We start from the raw sequence: 18,901 nt of genomic DNA, 5'->3' as shown, positions 1-18,901 counted from the left end.
AGATTAAAACATAGAAATTAATAACTTCTAAATATTGTAAATATATATTAATTATTCATCTATTGAGGTATTTACATGTCTTGCATTTAGTCATGGTTCCTGTCTTATATTCAGGTATGTTTATAATATGTAATATTCTGTAAATAATTTTATATTGTATATTATAATTATCTAATAAATATTATACATTATATAAATACATGTTAATTTTATAAACATGGACATAATTTATAAAATGCAAACATACATATTCAACTTTTAAATATTTATATCATAAAATATTTTCCATTGATGTCTTTTCAATGGATATGTAATACTCTGTTGGCTGGTGTATGCCGTAAGCCCCACATGGGGTAAAAATTTTAGTTGTTCTTGCAAAATTTTTCCTTATAAGTAATGTTATACTGGGTTACACATTAATCAGTGAATAGGAAAGCTTACAGTGACATAGAAGGTCTGAAAAAGAATGTGGCAAGAGGAAATGGGGACGGGGAGCAGAGCAGGTCATTTCCCTTATCTCCAATGATTGGAAAAGGGAGAGAGTGACCTTGGTTGTAAAGGTAATGAGTGTACTCATAAAACATCTGAGGAAGTCCACTTGCACAGTGGGGATGCAACTTATCCTATATGCACCCCCTGCTCAAAGGCACAGTACAGCCCTCTATTGTATCCCAGCACATGGATGCCAAGGAGTAAGTAATAAAATGTCCAAAACCTCCCTGTTGAGTCCTCCAAAGTCTTCCTTTGGGATTGGAAAACAGTATGCTGTGGCCTTTGCAGCCCCGGGGTTGAGCATGTTAAAATAATTTGGGGGGAGCAAAATTTTCTGTGATAGTTTTTATTAAATGAGACAAGGCCCATTTTCAATGAAGAAATTCAAATTCTATGGATTTTTTTTCTATTTTCTTTATGGAAATTGTCAAACACGCCATTGGGAAAAAAATTACCCTAATCAGGATAATATTTGTGAGTTAATGGGGAGAAACCTTTCATTCTATCCTTTTAGTTTCTATATCTGAGGTTTGTAAACTAAATTCACAAAAGATTAATAGAGAAAATTTTATGCGCACAGGGGCTTCTCAGAAAAGAAGTGAAAACTCAAAGGTGTAGTTAGTCTTAGGACTTATGTGCTATTTTCACAGGAGTGATAAATTACGGAGAGGCAACTAGACAGAGAAAAGGGGTTTTGAGTTTCTAGGGATGATAAATTGAGGAAAGGAAATACGTGGTGGAAATTAATGCTAGACAAGGGTTATTTAGTGGTGTTTATTTATGCAGACCTATTTTAGTGCCATCTTCTCTGATGAGTATCTCTGGAGTCATCCTTATCTTCTTGGTACTAGAGAGGAAGACACCTTTACAGATGGAAATTTATGCTTTGCTCATAGGCAGCTAGAGAGAAGGCAGAGAGCTCTTTCTGAATCTTCTTTTTGTCAATTGTCTTCAACTCAAAATAATTTGTATGCAAAAGTAGTACATTTGGGGGTGACATTCTGATCCTCTTCATGAGAATGATAATTATCACATTTCAACAGAATTTGGATTCTGGTCAGAGATTTCAAAGCTTATTTAAAGAGCCAAATAAAAATGAGTTAAATTGTTTCTGCAGCATTTGTTCAATGTCCAAAAATGTCAGGTGCTGACAACACCAAGATGGTGCTAGAGAAGTCCAGATGAATGAGACAGGGTCCCTCTCTGCAAAAGTCTCCTCCCTCCATTGGCCTGTGTGGCGGATTTGTTTATTTTATTCATTCTTCCCCTCCCTATATTCACAGCATGGGCAGTGTGACTCTGAGGAATTTTCTACTTCCCCACCCTGGAGTCTAATGGCCCTGTAATTTGCTTTTGTCAGTGGAATTCAGCAGAAATGACAATGTTCTAGTTCTAACCTGGGACTCTGGGATCTTGAGCACTTTGTAAACCTTGGGAATTCAGTTATTGATATAGGAACAAGCTTGGGCTAATCTGTTGGAGGACCACAGACCATATAGAGGCAAACTCTGAGCATCAGGTCCTAACCAAGCAGTTAATCACAAACATATTCCCACCTAAAGCCAAAAGAACTGTCCAACTAAGTCCAGAATCCTGACCTACATTGAAGTTGTTTGAGATGGTCTGTAGCAAAGGAGTTGCTAATTAACGCAGCCTATAAATCAATTGAAACAATGTTCTTTGTATCACAGTAGAGGAAGCAGCAAGGAGCTAAAAGCAGTGCTCATGACTTTCTCCCTATGCTACTTCTGATCTCGTTGACACTACAGTTTAAGATACCAGATGTTAAGCTGTCCTTAAGAGAGAACTTTTTGAAAAGGATTAGAAGCATAATGATAAAGAAGAGTCCAGTGTTTTTTGGTTTTGGTTTGGTTTTTCTTTAAGAATCTTAACCCCCTACATACACCTTCCCCAGACTAGGATGCAAAATATCTCAAGTGGAGGTAACTGTTGTTCAATTGAGCTACAAATTCTCTTGTTTGGGGATCAGGTAATGGGTAGTTATTGATGCTGCCAGAGAAGTAATTGCATACACATTCTGGCCCTGAAAGGCAATCTAACTGAGCCTCTGTGAATTGCCTGGTGTATCCAAGTTAACGAGGTTAACTAAACAGCTCTTTTTATGCTTCGAGCAGTATCTTTGAATTTGCAAGTCCAGCTCAATTAAGTCGGCATCTTCATGGTCTCTGGACTTCCTCTCTTTGGTAATCCCGAAGTAAAAGTCTGACTTTCCCCAAATTCTTTGTGTTCCCATCAAAATTTAGCAGTCAGTTGGACCTTTCTCCCAGACTCACGCTTTCTATTGTACTGATGCATTTTAAATTTCAATGTACATAGGAGTCACTTGGAAATCTTGCTAAAATTCCAATTCTGATTCAGTAGGTCTGGGGTGGGGACCAAGAATTTGCATTTCTAATAAATTCCCAGGTGCAGCTGTTGCTGTTTCTCCTAGGATAAACTTCAGATATTAAATGACTAGATGACACATAAATTTATCTCCATTAACCAAAGCCTGGCTAATGGATAACCTTTCTAAGTTAGATTACAATGAAGACCTTCCTGGCCTCATTTATTCATAGCAGGTGTGCAAATCATAGCTTCTGCCTTCAAGGAGGACAGAAAGGATCAGACTGACTTTGATGAGTACTCCAATGAAAGTACAATCTCAGATACTTATCTTTTCCTTAAGTACTCACTTGCCAGAGGCCACTCATAGAAGAGAGGAGGCATGAGCTCCAGACATCTTCCACTTGTCTCTCTTATTTCATCCCTGCCCATCCTATTACTGACCATCTCTTATTTTTTGTTACTACCTTGCATACCACATCAAAATTAGAATACTATTGGCTAATTTTCCCAAAATTCCCAACTCCTATTTAATTTTGTGGGCTCCAGGAGCTCCTATGCCCATAATATTACATTTAATGGCAACCCTGTTAGAATGTGATTGATTTCTAACACCTGCTTCTCCTCAAAGCAAGTTTTTCATTTTAAAGCAGGGCCATAACTTTCTACTTCACTGTGCATTCCATAGGGTAGACCCTCAATACCCCAGATGGGATCCATGGACCAGCAGCATCACCAATCACCTGGGATCTAGTAAGAAATGCAGACTTTCCAGCTCCATCCAAATCTACTGAATCAGAATTGGCATTTTAGCAAAATCCCTAGGTAATTTTTGTTAAAATCTAAGACATAGTAGTGTAGAAATTTCAAAACATCTAGCTACACCCACATGTCCATTTCAGGGCAACACTTGGAAAATCCTTCCCAAATTAGCAATAAGAGATCTAACTTCAAATCTATTTTTTTTCTACAATTTAGGTATGTGATTCTTTATACTAGAGGATAGGTAACGGGAATCACAGCTATAAATACAGTTGTGATAATTAAATGAGCTAAGATACACAAAAACATCTTGCTTGGTGCCTGACAAACTGGTGGTATGAAATAAATAACTTATTTTCCCTCATGAAATATAGTGGTAAAAACATTTTTGAAAGATGTTCATTGAGATTAATGCATGTAACAAAAAATGTTAGACCTGGATGTTGATGAGCAGTATTGTGCAGGTGCAAAGCAATGTATGTATAGTATCTAAAAGTTTGCTCCCTAGCTCAGAATAAAATGTTTTTTGTTACTTACATGTGAGAATATGTTTTAAAAAACTAACACTATCAAATCTTGATTAGCACTAGAGATGTGAAATCAGAGATACATTTGTTTTACTATCGCCCCCAACTTCACATGTCTGCTTTGTGCTGAACAAATCTAGCACAGCAGCTCATTCCAATACAGAATGCAGATGTTTAAAAAGCAAAATTACTGCTGACTATGGCAATATTTGGATGGAAATTACTTTCTAAACATTCAAATTCAATGGAAAATTGAAATAAACTCACTTGAAGTTGGATGTTTTCTTGAAATTCTATTTATGGGTCTATAGAAACATAGGTTTGCTTTCTAAATGGGAATATAATTGAGCAATTATTAATTGCCTACAGAACAAGGTTTGCATATCTTGAAATCAACAATGGACAGAAAAGCTCCACACAATTACTCACTTTTATGCATAAAAATCTATACAAAGATTTATGCAGATATTTTTATATCATGAAATCAACAATAAAGGGAAAATCCCCCCCAAATGATCAGCCATTTTCATGTAGCTCTCTTTAATGTCATTTTGAATATTGAGAAAAGGAATCAGGTTGCTTTTCAATACTACACCTAGGGCTCATGAAAACATTTCACTGATTATGTCTTGATTTCCTTTAAAAAAACACTTAAAAAAAACCTGTTAATGCTAACAGTATGGGAGACATATATTTGTCTCCCCCTCACCCCTTCTTTTTTCAAACAGACATATTTTAAATTCAAATCACTCTAAAGAAAATATGACTCCATCTCCAGGAAATCTCAAGATATCTACCAAAGGCAAGTTGCTCTTTATAGAATCATTTGAGATTTAAATTTTTTTAAATAGTCTAAAAAACACATGCCCCATCAGCTGTTTAGATGAACCACATAAAATCACCAATATCTGGCAATTCTTGACTCACAGAAACAGTGATTTCATGTGTTCAAATTAATAGTTTCCTCCCTTCGTAGTTTAAAGAAACACTCACTCCATGTTGACATTTTGTATTTGTTGTAGTGTCCATTAGTAAATGGCCAAGAATTTAACTTGTGTTCTGATGGCATACATTAGAAATTCTTAATTTGCATATAAAAATTACTGGGTAAATAGTATAAACTAGTACTGTTTTGATGAATTCTCGCTAGTTGTGTCAGCAGGCAGAGTACTCTTTTATAAGTAGAAGGGGGAGAAAAGAAGAAATAGGGTGGTTTTTGTAAAATGTCATTTGGAAAAATTTAAACAATAAAATGACTTAACATTTTTTTAAAAATCATAAAAAAAAAATCATAAAAAAAAACATGTTCCCTTTGGGTAAATGTTTTGATCAAGTTTCATGTAAGGGATAATTGTAATAAAAAAGCTTGGATAACAATTCATGCCCTTGATGCTACACCTCAAGTTTCAGTGGTCAAATGATGTACAAGTTATCAGAATTTTGCTCAATAAATAGCTGGAGTGTATCATAGAATAAAAGAGAACATCCATCCCTTAGTGTTTGTTGTCCAGAACAATGAGAAGTATTGTTTTAAATGATTACACAGAGGAATGAAAAAAATCTTGAACTGCCTTCCAGTCCATTAAGGAGATTTAGTTATGCTTATCAGAGCCTCAGACATTCAAGTATATCATTGTTTCATTTTCCTGAAATCTTGTCAATTGCTGATGCTTACAGGATGATAGTATTTAAAATTAACTTGTGTGCTAACCACAAGCCTATGTATGTATGTATGAATATATATGTATGCGTGTATGTACACACACTGTGTTTCTGAATACTGAACAAGAAATTATTAAGAAAAGACATCTGTGATATTCTACCTCTTTTGCATTATAAATTAATCCTTTGCCTTCTCAGCACGTAATCTAAAGTCTCACACATCAGGGGACACCAATAGGTGCAGAGACTCACCTGTCATGCTCAGCAATAGCTTGTGAAGCTCCTTGATATAATTAATAAGCAGTTTTGCATTAGGATGGGAAGTTTTCTTGTATTCAGTGTCTATTATCATCATGTAAGAAAAACCCTCCCACTGAATATCTGGAAACAGGCTCAATTTGTAGGTAAACATCAGACAGGCTTACCCACTTAGTGGAAACTGACCTTAAGCCCACTACTTCACCTAAAGTTTCCGCTAATGCTTGTATTTAAACTGGTTTTTTGTTTTATTTTTTTATGTTTTAATGAGAGTTAGGAAAAAATAATTTTAAAAGCATGACTTTATCAAAGGTTCATCTGCCAAAAACCCAACACATTCAAACTGAATACAAAAGCAAGCAATATGCCTGGTAGTATATCTTATTCTTTCTTCATTGAGCAGTAAATCCTCTCTTTCAAGCAATAATGTATTATTTGAAGAATATCTAAACATGTCAGAAGGGTAAGTGGATCTGGCCTAAAAATTGCTTTACAAATTTATAAGCATTTCAAATTTCCATAGTGAAAACAGAAGATATATTATGAAACAATTATAAAGCAACGGCCAACTGGAGAAAGAGTGAATAGATATGCAATTTGTTCCAAATGTCCAAGAAAGAAATATTTTAACACATTATCTGTCTCAGCTGTACACACTAGGGGATCTGTAGACCAGCATTGCCACAGGAACTTTTCCTACAGGTCTACATGGAGACTAGGAAAGAAATATTTATTAACTTGCATAACAATTTAACTGAATTATTTTATGTCAATTGAAACTGATAATAATATGTTTGGACTTGAATTTTGTATGTCTTATTACATTTTTTGGTAAGTAATTTATATTTAATCTTAACCATAGTATTAATGTTAATATTGTCCACATGGATTGAAATTTGAAAATATATGTATATTTAAAAAAAGAAAACCTGATCCTTCTTACAGAGGTTCTAGTGAATTTCTACCTTCCAAATAATTCTTAGTAAAACTAGCCATTGCTAAGTGCTTTCATTCTATTTTTAAATGTACCAGGGACAGGTAATTTCATGATTTACCCTAGCATTGGTTTCAGTTGCCCTCACTATTAAGAAACCCAGACCCATCATTAACATAAGTCCCTAGTCTGTACAGTGAGGTATCATAGTGACACTGAAAGATATAAGGGATAGGCCACCACATTCTTTCTTGTCTATTTTTCATTACTGAAAAGACCACTAGAAAATGATTGTCTTTGCTCTCACTGCCAATATTCCAACCCCACCCACTTTTTGCTTTTTTGCCAAGGAAGAAGATAAGAATACAGAAAAAGTGGGATTGATTTTTGCTGAGTTAACTTTTAACATAGTTAAGCCATCCTACTCATTTTCTTAAGTGCTGTGAGGCTAGAATCAGAATTTGCTTAATCCACATTTATACTAGCATCAAATAAAATAACTAGGAATAACTATAAAACATGAATAAAGTAAATTAGACACAAATAAGTGGAAAGGGATCCCATGTTCATGGATTAAAAGAAGTACTAATATTAAAACATTCATACTATCCAAAGTGATACAGATTCAACAAAACACCTATCAGAATTCCAATGGCATTTTTCACAGAAATAGAAAACAATTTTAAAATTTCCATGGTACCACAAAAGAATCCAAGTAATCAAAGCAATTCTGAGAAAGAAAACAAAGTTGGAAGCATCACACTACCTGATTTAAAATTATATTACATAGTTATTGTAACCAAAACTTTTTATACAGGCATAGAAACAGATATATAGGGTAATAAAGCAGAATATAAAGCTCAGAAATGGACTCAAACATATACAACAAACTAATTTTTGACAAGAATACCAAGAAGACACAGTAGGAGAATGATAAGCTGTTTAGTAAATGGTGCTAGAAAAATCACAAACGAATAAAATTAGACTCTTATCTCATACCACACACAAAAAAACCAATCCCAAACTGATTAAAGACCAAAATGTAAGATTAAAACCATAAAACTCCTGAAAGAAAATGGGAGTAAGCTCCATGACATTGGTTTTAGCAATAGTTTTATGGATAGGACAATTTGATAGCAAAAAATGAACAGTCCAATTTTAAAATGGGCAAAGAACTCAAATACACATTTCTCCAGAGAAGAAATAAGAATGTCCAATACGCTTATGAAAAAGTGCTTAAAATCACTAAGAAATACTTATCAATACCATAATAAGATATAACCTCACACTTCATTAGATGGCTATGATTAAAAAAATGGTAAGTATTTACAAGGGTTTGGAGAAAGGGATCCTTTAAAGATTGTTAGTAGAAACGTATATTGGTGAAGCTTTTACAGAAACAGTATGTGGGTTCCTCATAAAGTTACCTATAGAAACACATATGATCCAGAGATTCCTGTTCTGAGTATATATCCAAAGAAAATTAAATCAACACCTTGTAGAGATATCTTCACTCCCATATTCCTAAGCATTACTCATAGTAGCCAAGATATGTGTTCGCTTTAGCAACACATATACTAAAATTGGAATGATACAGAGAAAATTCACATGGTCCCTGTGCATGAATGACACACAATATGTGAAGCATTCCATATTTTTACTGCTTTGAAATAAATGGACGTTTTAGCTAAAAAAAAAAATAGCCAAGATATGTTAACCATTTAAATGTCTGTTAATGGCCAACTGCATAAAGATATTCTGGTATATGTGTTCAATGAAATATCATTCAATCTTATTAAAGAAGGTATCCTGCCATTTGCAACAAGATGGAGGAATCTAAAGGACATAATGATAAGTGAAATAAGCTACATACATGAAGAAAACTTCCGCATGATCTCTCTTATACTTAACATCTAACTACAAGTTGAATATCTAAATACAAAGTAGAAGGGTGATTATCAGGGGGAATAAAGGAGAGAAATTGGAGATATACCTCAAAGAGTACCAGCCTACAAGCCTAGAGTTCTAATGTATAGTAAGAGGAATACCATTAATAATAATATTGTATTTTATATGGGAAATTTGCTAAGACAGTAGATTTTAGGTACCCTTCCAAAAGAAAGCAGATAACTATGAAATAATAACTGTTAATTAGCTTGATGAAAATAAGCATTTTACTATATATATATGTATATATACATATATATATATATAATGTATATTAATTTTTTAAAAAAAGAATTGCCTTATTCAAAATTCCTAAGTACCTCCAAATACATGAACAAGATTCTTCCAAACAGGTCAGACCAGGGGAATCATCTCTCTGTTGAAGGCACAGTATATTTTGAAATTTGGTTTATCCCAATCGCATTGTCCTTTAGTCTAGACATTAAGGGTCTTCACCATTTTACAACCAGTGGAATCTTTTCTGTCAGCAGCAGCTTTAATTATGCTCCAATTAACCTTAATTAAGACAGTTCTGGTGTAACAGTGCACCCAGAGAGTTCACTAAACAAACAGCTTGACAAATGCTGTCATTTAAAATCCTTTCCAAACATGTCACTTACTTAATTAGGAAATCAAGTTGTGAGGATTCTATATTCACAGATATTATTTGGGAAATTAAAGAGAAGATGGGGGATACTTCCTCTTCACACTCCTTAAATGCATTGGTCACAGCAGAACATGCTGCTAGAGATGAACCCATGGGGCAGGACCATGAAGAGCATCCCCATGTGAGCTTTTGCTGTAGGTGGGCAGTAAAATGGTATCAAATTACTGGAGTTAGTTTCATTTTTCAAGGGAAGATTAGGAAATGAAAGGAGGCATTTCATGGAAATCATGAAAGGACTTAAGATTGATCTGTTTGTATGAAGCTGAAAGTCACAGACATTATAAATTTAATAGGAAAGCTGACAACTTTGGTATTTAAAAGTATGTCTTTGACATAATTGTGATATTGGATCCTATGTTGGAAAAGACACATTTCCATCCATTCAAACTATAATTTATGATATTCCGCAGAATTTTTAAATATCAGGTCTACACATTTCTTATTTTTTCATGTTTTTGTTGATTTTGTAAAAGGAGTCTTTCCTTTCAACGAATCTATTTAGTTTTACCTGAAAATATCTTAATGTGAAATCTATCATACAAAAATATACATTATATGAGTATATAGTGTTTTAAATATATGCATAACACAGCATGCAGCTTAAGAAATGGAGCATTAATAGTTTAAATCCCCTTGTGTTTTTTCTCTGTAATCACACTCCCTGTCCATCCTCCACTCCAGGAATAGCTTCTAAATTAGTGCTAATCATCTTTCTCATTATATTTAGAGTTCCTCCACCTCTGCATAGTATATTGTGTGTAATTTTGCTCATTTTGGCATTTATATTTTTGCAATCATACATAGTATTATTTTTTCCAATAAAATATGGTTACTCTTTATCCACATATGAATATGTAGCTGAACTTTGTTTTCATTTCCATAAGTTAATATATGACTGTATCATAAAAATATACTCGCTCTAATGGTGAACTGTGTAGCAGGCAGAAAGAATTCTTGGATTTCCCCCCAAGATTCTCAACTCTGGTGTATACACATTTTCACCCACTTACTCAAAACACTACCCTAGATGCTGCTATGAAGAGACTTTAAAGATGTAATTAAAATGATTGATCAGTTACTTTTACATTGGGAAGAGTATCACAGGTGGCCTGATCTATTTAGCTGAATGTTTAAATGAAGTCAGGGAGATTCAAAACCAGAGACAATCATGGGTCAAGGAACTACTTTTGACCTCTAAGACTGAGAGTGGTCTCTACATAGTAACCAGCAAGAAAATTAACACCCCCAATCCTACAACTGCATGAAGCTGAATTCTGCCAGCTACCACACAAGCTTAAGAAATAAACAAGCAACCTAGCCAACACTGTGACTTCAGCCTCATAAGACCCTACAGATAATTCAATTAGGACGGGTTCAAGATTCTAATTTATAAAGTGTGAGAGAATAAATGTTTTAAACCATGTGATCTCTGGTCACTTTTTAAGCAGCAATAGAAGATGAATGTAGGTTATTTTTATTATTTTTCTGTTATACACGTGTGCTCTGACTATATTTGTACATGTTACCAGGTGCACATATGCAGGAATTAAGAGCAGATACCTATGAATAGAATGGAATTGTGCAGTTATCTGATACACACATTACTAATGTCAATTATTTCCTAAAGTAACTTCTATTTATACTTCCACCAGCAGTCATAAGAGTTTCCTTTGATTTACATCCTTCCTCAAACATAGTGCTGGCAGGACTTAAGTTTTTTCCAAACTAGTGACTATGAAATATTTATTGTTGGTCTTAATTTGCAGTTCTCTGAATTATTAATGACTCTGAGGACTTTTCCATGTTTATGTGTCACTCATGTTTCTTCTCTTGTGAAATGCTTCTTCAAAGGACATATTGATTCACAGGAATAATCAATAACTTTCCCCCTAATCTGCTGAACCAAATTGAACTCAGATTCATGAGTCTACTTTTGGGTCTCTGTTATGTGCCCATGGGAGATTGCTGCAGTCTGGCTGGGCACAATTCAGGAGCCACTTGTCAAAAGAAACTAACTTTATTTTTAGAACCACACAAGATAAACAAAACAGCTCCTCAGGAAAAAACCCTCAGAGCCCAACTGCCACCGGCTTCCCACAAGCCACACACCCCAACAACCTCCTCCTCCCACAATCCTCCTGCTCTTGAGGCCGATTGGCTGGGTCGCATGGGCGGAGCCAAAAAAGTCCCCCAATGAGCAGCTCCGTGGTCTGAAAGGGCAGGGAAACAGCCCAATGAGCATCACCGCAGAGGAGCCAATCAGCTAGATGTTGCTGGGGCCGCTGTGAGCCAATCATCAGCTGGCAGTCTGAAAGTTTGCTGGGGCCCCTTCAGCTCATCAGCTGGCAGTCTGAAAGTTTGCTGGGGCCCCTTCGGCTGTGGCTCTCAACAGGAGATCATGTATCTATTCCTATATTTTATATACATATTTACATATCTAAATGCGTACAGACACATATATGTATATATATACACACATATATAGAACACATATGCATACATATATATGTCATATATACACATATAGAATATATATACATATATATGTGTACACACATACATGCATGTACAGAAATTTGTATTTACAGCTCTTTGGGCCCTTTGCTCTTCAAATACATTTTACAGCTTGCCAAATTTCATTTAAAAATAACACTGGATTTTAATTCATTTGACTCTATAAATTAATTTGGAATTAAACAGCATCTAAATGTAAGCATTTAGTGAGACTTTCTGTTCATTATAACAGTATGTCTATATATTCAGTTCTTTAATTCAATTTTTTAAATTTCATAATTACATACATAAAGATTGTACCTTTTGTAAAATGCATGTGTAGCAGGTACATTTATAACTATTGAATAAAATACCCCCCCCTTTTTTTCTGTATCAGGGATTGAACCCAGGACCTCACACATACAAGGTAAGTATTCTACCACTAATCTTCATCCCCAGGCTATATGATATCTTTCTCCATTACATACTTGTAAATGTTTATGGATAATATATACAAATAAAATTGATATTTTTACACATTGGTCTTATATTCAGAAAAATTCCTAAAATCTCCACTGTGGAATCAATGTGTTCCCTTGAAGTTCATGTGTTGGAAATTTAATTTTCAATATGGCAGTGTCAGGAAGAGAAGGCTAGTGAGAAGTATTCGGTTCTCAAAAGAATGGGTTGTTATAAATTAAAGTTCAGCTTCCTTGGCTCACTCTTGCCCTACCCTTTTGCTTCGGCCATAGTCTGAGGCAGCAAGACAGCCCTCACCAGAAGGTAAACAGATAATAGCACCATGCTGTTGAACTTCCCAACTTCCAAAACCATGAAACAAAATAAACTTTTTGCTTTTATAAATTACCCATTCTGTGACATTTTGTTACAACAACAGGAAATGAACTTCAGACACTCTGGTATTAAACCTGTAATTTTCTGGTATAAAAATTTCTTTGAGATAATCTCAAGAAAATTTGGTCTTATTCTATCTAATCTTTTAGCCTTTGACTTCTTTTTCTTATCCTATTACACTGGCTAGCAAATGTTGGATAACAATGTTAGTAGTAGGCATGCTTGCATGCTCCTGATTTTAAAAAAAAAAACTGCCTTTGTTTTATCATCATGATAGTGAATTTTAAGGAATTATTATTATTATTATTATTATTATTATTATTATTATTTTGCGTATAACATTCAGACTTAAACTACAATAATAGCTCTTCCCTGGGTCTCTAACCTACCAACACACCAGCTCACTATGCAGATTTTAGACTTGCCAGCTTGTGTAATTGTACAGGCCAATTTCTTAAAATAAATCTTGTGTGTGTGTGTGTGTGCCTGTATACACATGCACACAGGCAAGAATCCTATTGGTTTTCTTTTTGGAGAACAATAACTAGTACAATCATAAAAGTAATTTGTGTTTTTTTCTTTTTTGAAATAAAAATACTTCACCAGCTAAGAAAATACCTGTATTCTACATTTGTTAAGTCTTTTTGGTCTGGTTATGTCATGAATGGTTGTTAAACTTTTTAAAATTTATTAGTATGATCATAAAGATGTTATAGTTTTCTTTTCCTGTCTGCTATTATGGTGAGTCATACTACATAATAATCTACATGCAACTAATACACACAAACTGGTCAGGATGTTTTATGAATTATGCTGTGTTATACAGTGCTGGGTTCCATGTCATATTGACTTTGAGTGTGAAGTGCAGGGTTTGCTTTCATGCCCATGAATGATTAAATTTTAATTTCCATTTATCGTATTGTCCTGTCCTAATTATGGTATTTTCTAGTGTTTTATGGTGATTATGATCTTACTAGACTCAAATTTCTAAATATTCACTCTTTTCTAGACTTTGAAAGAATTTTGTAAGTTTAGAATTATCTATTCCTTGAGTATTTGAGCTAGTAAACAACTGAAATTTGCCTCCTAGAAACATTCACAATTCTTGAAATGTTGTTTAAATTTCACTGTTTTCTAATATATAAAAACATGTTTCTCCCTAACCATGTTATTATAAATTTTTTCCTGCATCTTTAGATATGCAAAATTCATATAACTTTTATAGTATGTTTAAAGAATAATTGCTTGCACTACTGACCTTATCTGTGGTACCTTTTTTTCTTTTTACTAATGTCTTTTCTTTATTATTTACTTCCTTCTATTTGTTAGATATGTAATCTTCATTTCAATTTGGTTATTTATGTTTTTGTTGCTATTCCTTAAAATGAAAAAAAAAAAAAAAAGAAACCTAGCTCTTTAACTTTTAACCTTCCTTCTTTTTTGGCATAAGCATTTGAAGCTGTTATTTTCCCTCTAAGAAACGGTCATGCACATTTTAATGAGTAGTAATTTTATTATTATTTAACACTAATTGTTAAACACAAATAAAATTCTTTGCTTCTTCTCTTAGTCTATGCAGACATGTGAACTCCCCAAATGGAATTATCTCATTTGCTCCCTTTTTGATTCTATGCTTTGTTTCTGTTGAAAAACTTGACCTTTTATATAAGACTAGTGATAGGTCTCAAGGCCTGCAGTCCACTAAGGAAATCTCTGATAAGTTTTGTAGCCACGTGGATACTGGCTTGTCTTTTTCCCTGCATTTCTCCCTAAATTTAGTGATCACTCTAACTTTGACAAATTTATTCCACAGCTACCAGTTATTACACTGTGAAAGGGTTCATCTCACCTTGACCATTGTTTCCCACTTTATTGTACTGTCAAGATTCTTGAATCCAAAAGTCTTTGGATCCTGTCTCCATGCACACACACACACACACACACACACACACACACACACACACAAAGCATTTATTTTATTCCTGAACTTTTGATCAAAAAGAGTCTTCTGGACAAAGTGGAAATGGCCACTGATGTAGAAAACAACAGGCTCTCTTTCTTTTGCTCTATTTGCCTGGTAGGGATTTAAGAGTCCCCTAGAGAACTTCAAAAGCTATAGCGAGCTAAAGAAAAGTCTTGATGCCTTTTAAATTCTTTATCTTTCTTTTCCAAACCCGCAAAGTGTGGGTTTTTATTACATGCAACTTGCAATCAAATTTCTGCTGTTCAAGCAGAAAATTGTCTTTGATCAATTTTAAACTCTTTATTTCCTAATCCTGTACGTGTTCATGGCAGACAGCAGCCACTGAGAAGATTGGAATTATTTCTTCTGATACATGGGCTTAAGCAAATTATTAAGTAATAAAAACACAACTGTAGTAACACAAATATAAAAGAGGAAATTATTAGTAAGATATGAGGTTGTTGTGAGCTCTGTGACCTGTTATATCTGAGAAGGGCCTAGAATCAAGGGTTGGGAACTATTGGCTGTTAAAGATCGAAAGTGACTTTAAATCCCAATTATAAATTCTCAAGAGAGAAAATCTTTTTAGTGTGACTTGGGACAGATGCCCACTCACTGTCTAATCCATAATGGCAATAGGGTGAGGACACAGAGTATTAAAAAGGGCTTTGAGATCAATTGCTCTTTGTGGGGCCAATCATGCCTGGAGAGAATAAGGTAGCTCTTCCATGAAGGGAAGATTGGGTCCTACATTAAGGTCTTGGTAACATCTGCCAGAATTTAGAGGGAAAGGACACAAGCTAAAGTTTATTGAGAAGAAAGCATTGCAGCTTTATAACAGCAAACTGAAAGTTAAGATGTGAGTAATGGGTGATTTTTAAAGACAGTGGGAAAGGTGCAAAAAACAGTTGATATCAAATCAAATTGATAAAACACAATGAAAACATAGCCTGAGAAAAAATGTACCACCTTGGAAACAATAATTAAATATAAGTGTCAAACTCATATGAGTATCCTAAATGTGAAGAAATAGGGGCATAACACAAGCACTCAAGAGAATTAATACAAAGATAAAAAATCATATGTAAGCAAAAATACATTAGATTGGCCTTTGATTTCTTCCATGAAATTAGATGCTGGCATCAATATGAGGAACCGCTAAAAGTTTGGAGAAGAAATTTTGAGATTACCATCTTTAAAACAAAGTTTTCTCTCATATGTATAAACCACAGATGGTCCTTGCCCTTCTGAGTGAGGAAAACTGGTCTGTTCCCCATTAGCTGAGCCTGTAGAGTTCCTCTCCTCCCCTGGAAGCTCATTTTTGCTCATCACCTTTCAGAATCAGCTCAAGGGCAGTGGAATTTCCTTCTTTTCAAACTAAAGCAAGTTGCCATGTTATTGGCTCTTTCGTAGAACAAAATAATTTTCTTCCACAGAATGTTTCAGAGTTTATATTTCTATATAGTCATCCCTGGGCATGCACAAGGAGTTAGTTCCAGGAATTCTTGTGAATACCAAAATCTGAGGATGCTCAGGTCCCTTGTACATGGTTTAGTGCATCCTTCTTTCTGCTCCAAATCTAACTCTAGGTTACTTATAATGCCTTTTATAATGTAAATGCTATGTAAATAGTTTTATGGTGTATTATTTAGGGAATAATGGCAAAAGTATCTGTATATGTTCAGAAAAGATGTGAGTTTTGTAAGAGGTATTTTTTAATCCATGGTTGGTTGGATGGATCCATCAATGCAGAACCCAGGGATATGGAAGACCGACTATATTTGATGGTGTTCATTGTTAAATATCAAACTGACACAGTAGGGTGTAAGAGTCATAAAGACAGTCACCATTTCTATTTGGTTACCACTGTACACATAGTGTAGTGTATATCATAGGGAATAATTACTCAGTAAATGTGATGGGAAAGGGGTATGACCAGGGGGTCATACCTCTTACTTGAATTAGTGATGGGCAAGCAAGTATGGTGTTTTACTCAGCTTTGTCACTGTGACCAAATACCTGACAAGAACAATATGTAGAAGGAAAAGTTTATTTTGACTCAAGGTTTTAGAGATTCAGTCCATGATTAGCTAGCTCTATGGGCAAAAGTGAGACAAAACATCATGACAGAAGGGCATGGAAGAAAAACGTAGCTCAGGACATGACATTCAGGAAGTAGATAGAGCACTCTGCTCACTAGGGACAAAATATAAATTCCAAAGGCACACCCCCAGGGACCTACCACCTCCAGTCACACCTTGCCTACCTACTGTACCATTCAGTTAATCCATATCAGTTTATTAATCCACTTATTATATTGCATCTCTCATAACCTAATCATTTTGCCTCTGAACATTCTTGTATTTTCTCACACATAAGCCTTTGAAAAAAATGCATTAGGATGACTGCTGGGCATAGGGTCTGAAGAGCAGTCCTCAGAGGGCCTGCCATAGAATGTTTCATTCACATGGACTATGGGAGGTTGGTAGTTACACATTGCTATGCAGAGTGGGAGGGAGAAATAGTTTGTAGAAAAAAAAGAGAGAGAAAAGAAATGAAAGATGAGATGAGTGTCTTTTTCATCCTCAATGAAAATTCCTCTTTTCAATTAAATTTCATTGAGTGAGTAGATATGTGTTGTGTGTCCCAAAGAGACAGGTTTCAGTTGAGAATGTTTCTTTGGATAGGGTATTCTCTACAAAGAACTGAAAATTAAAGCTATATTTTTTTTCTGAAAAGAAAAATTCTTTATATTATGTCCATTCTGTCTTAGAAAGAAAGTTATCTTCAACAAACAGCAGCATCCTGAATGTAGTACATTCTCTCCTGCTTTCTTTATTACAGGGGAGATAGCACCACCCAGGTGACTGGACTTTGCCCTCCACACCACCACAGATCCTTTGTCCATTAAGGAGTCCACTCTTTCTAGAGGTCAAAGAGTAGTATTGGGGTGCTTATAAATGTCCGAATTTTGACATTGGCGATGATTGTTGACACTAGCCAGTTCAGAAGCAGATAGGTAAAGTCCCCATGGCACAAGTGTCATCCTGCTGCTAGCACTTCCTTAGGTGTTGTACTGACAATTGTTGATGGAAGTTCCAAACCCATAGAGAGTGATGAGCCATGGGACTGGCCTCCCACCTGGAGACACACAGTGTTAGCATGAGATGGTAGCTTGGATTCCTAAAACCCTCATCCCCAAACACGGACAGGGCACGGCTCTCCCACAAGACTGATTCCTTGTACTTCTAATGGTTCCCTCATATCAGAAATCTTTCCCCAAATGCTTCTAAATCTATTTCTTATCTTACACCACACCTTTAACCTGGGCAATGTTTCTCCAGCTTGGATTTTCCTGGGTCTTTGCAACTTCAGAACTTAAAAATCTGTGTCCCACCTTTGAAAATTCCAGTATATTATGATCATAAATTTGGTGACCATAATTATTAATAATAATAATAATTATATAATAAAATTTAAATATTTCAGTATCTGTCTACTTTTCATCCATGAATATTACACATAGTACATTAAAGAAGACAAATAGAACGAGGAAAGTAATTGGTAATGTGACATCACAGAAGTCACATTACCAATGAGTAAATATATATAACAGATAAATATTTTGTGTTATTGTTTAAATCACTCAATTCATTCTTATTTTTGTCATCTTAATTGATCTACTTTTTGGTAGAGTTTTGTTAAAAATCAGCAATGTTTCCATAGTTACTAATGAGTCCTTGTAATTCTCCCAGTTTTACTTTTGGTAACTTCAAAGTCACGTTCTTGAGTGCCCTTCAAGTTTGTGTTTGGTATCACTTTTCTCGATTTGCACTTTTCCAAAATTATATAGTGTTCCTTTTTATCCTAGTAATGATGACTTAAATTTTATTTTGCCAGGTATTACTTTTTAATACCAATTTTTACTTTGTCTTTATTTCATTTTTTTCATGTCTTTATTTTGAATCTGTCTGTGTGGTGTTGTTTTAAATAAC

General features: G+C 34.7%; 1 non-coding gene across 1 annotated transcript; it reads left to right on the top strand.

Moving 5' to 3' along the window:
• Nucleotides 1-8,534: 8,534 nt before the first annotated feature.
• LOC143395999 (U6 spliceosomal RNA) lies at nucleotides 8,535-8,640 on the top strand. Its single transcript, XR_013090900.1, has one exon. It is a non-coding gene; the product is annotated as a U6 spliceosomal RNA (small nuclear RNA).
• The last annotated feature ends 10,261 nt before the right edge of the window (nucleotides 8,641-18,901 follow it).

This window comes from Callospermophilus lateralis, chromosome 3 (assembly GCF_048772815.1).
Source record: "Callospermophilus lateralis isolate mCalLat2 chromosome 3, mCalLat2.hap1, whole genome shotgun sequence".
Classification (NCBI taxonomy): Eukaryota; Metazoa; Chordata; class Mammalia; order Rodentia; family Sciuridae; genus Callospermophilus; species Callospermophilus lateralis.
Note: the sequence above shows the minus strand (reverse complement) of the source record. Positions and strands in the feature narration are given on the sequence as shown.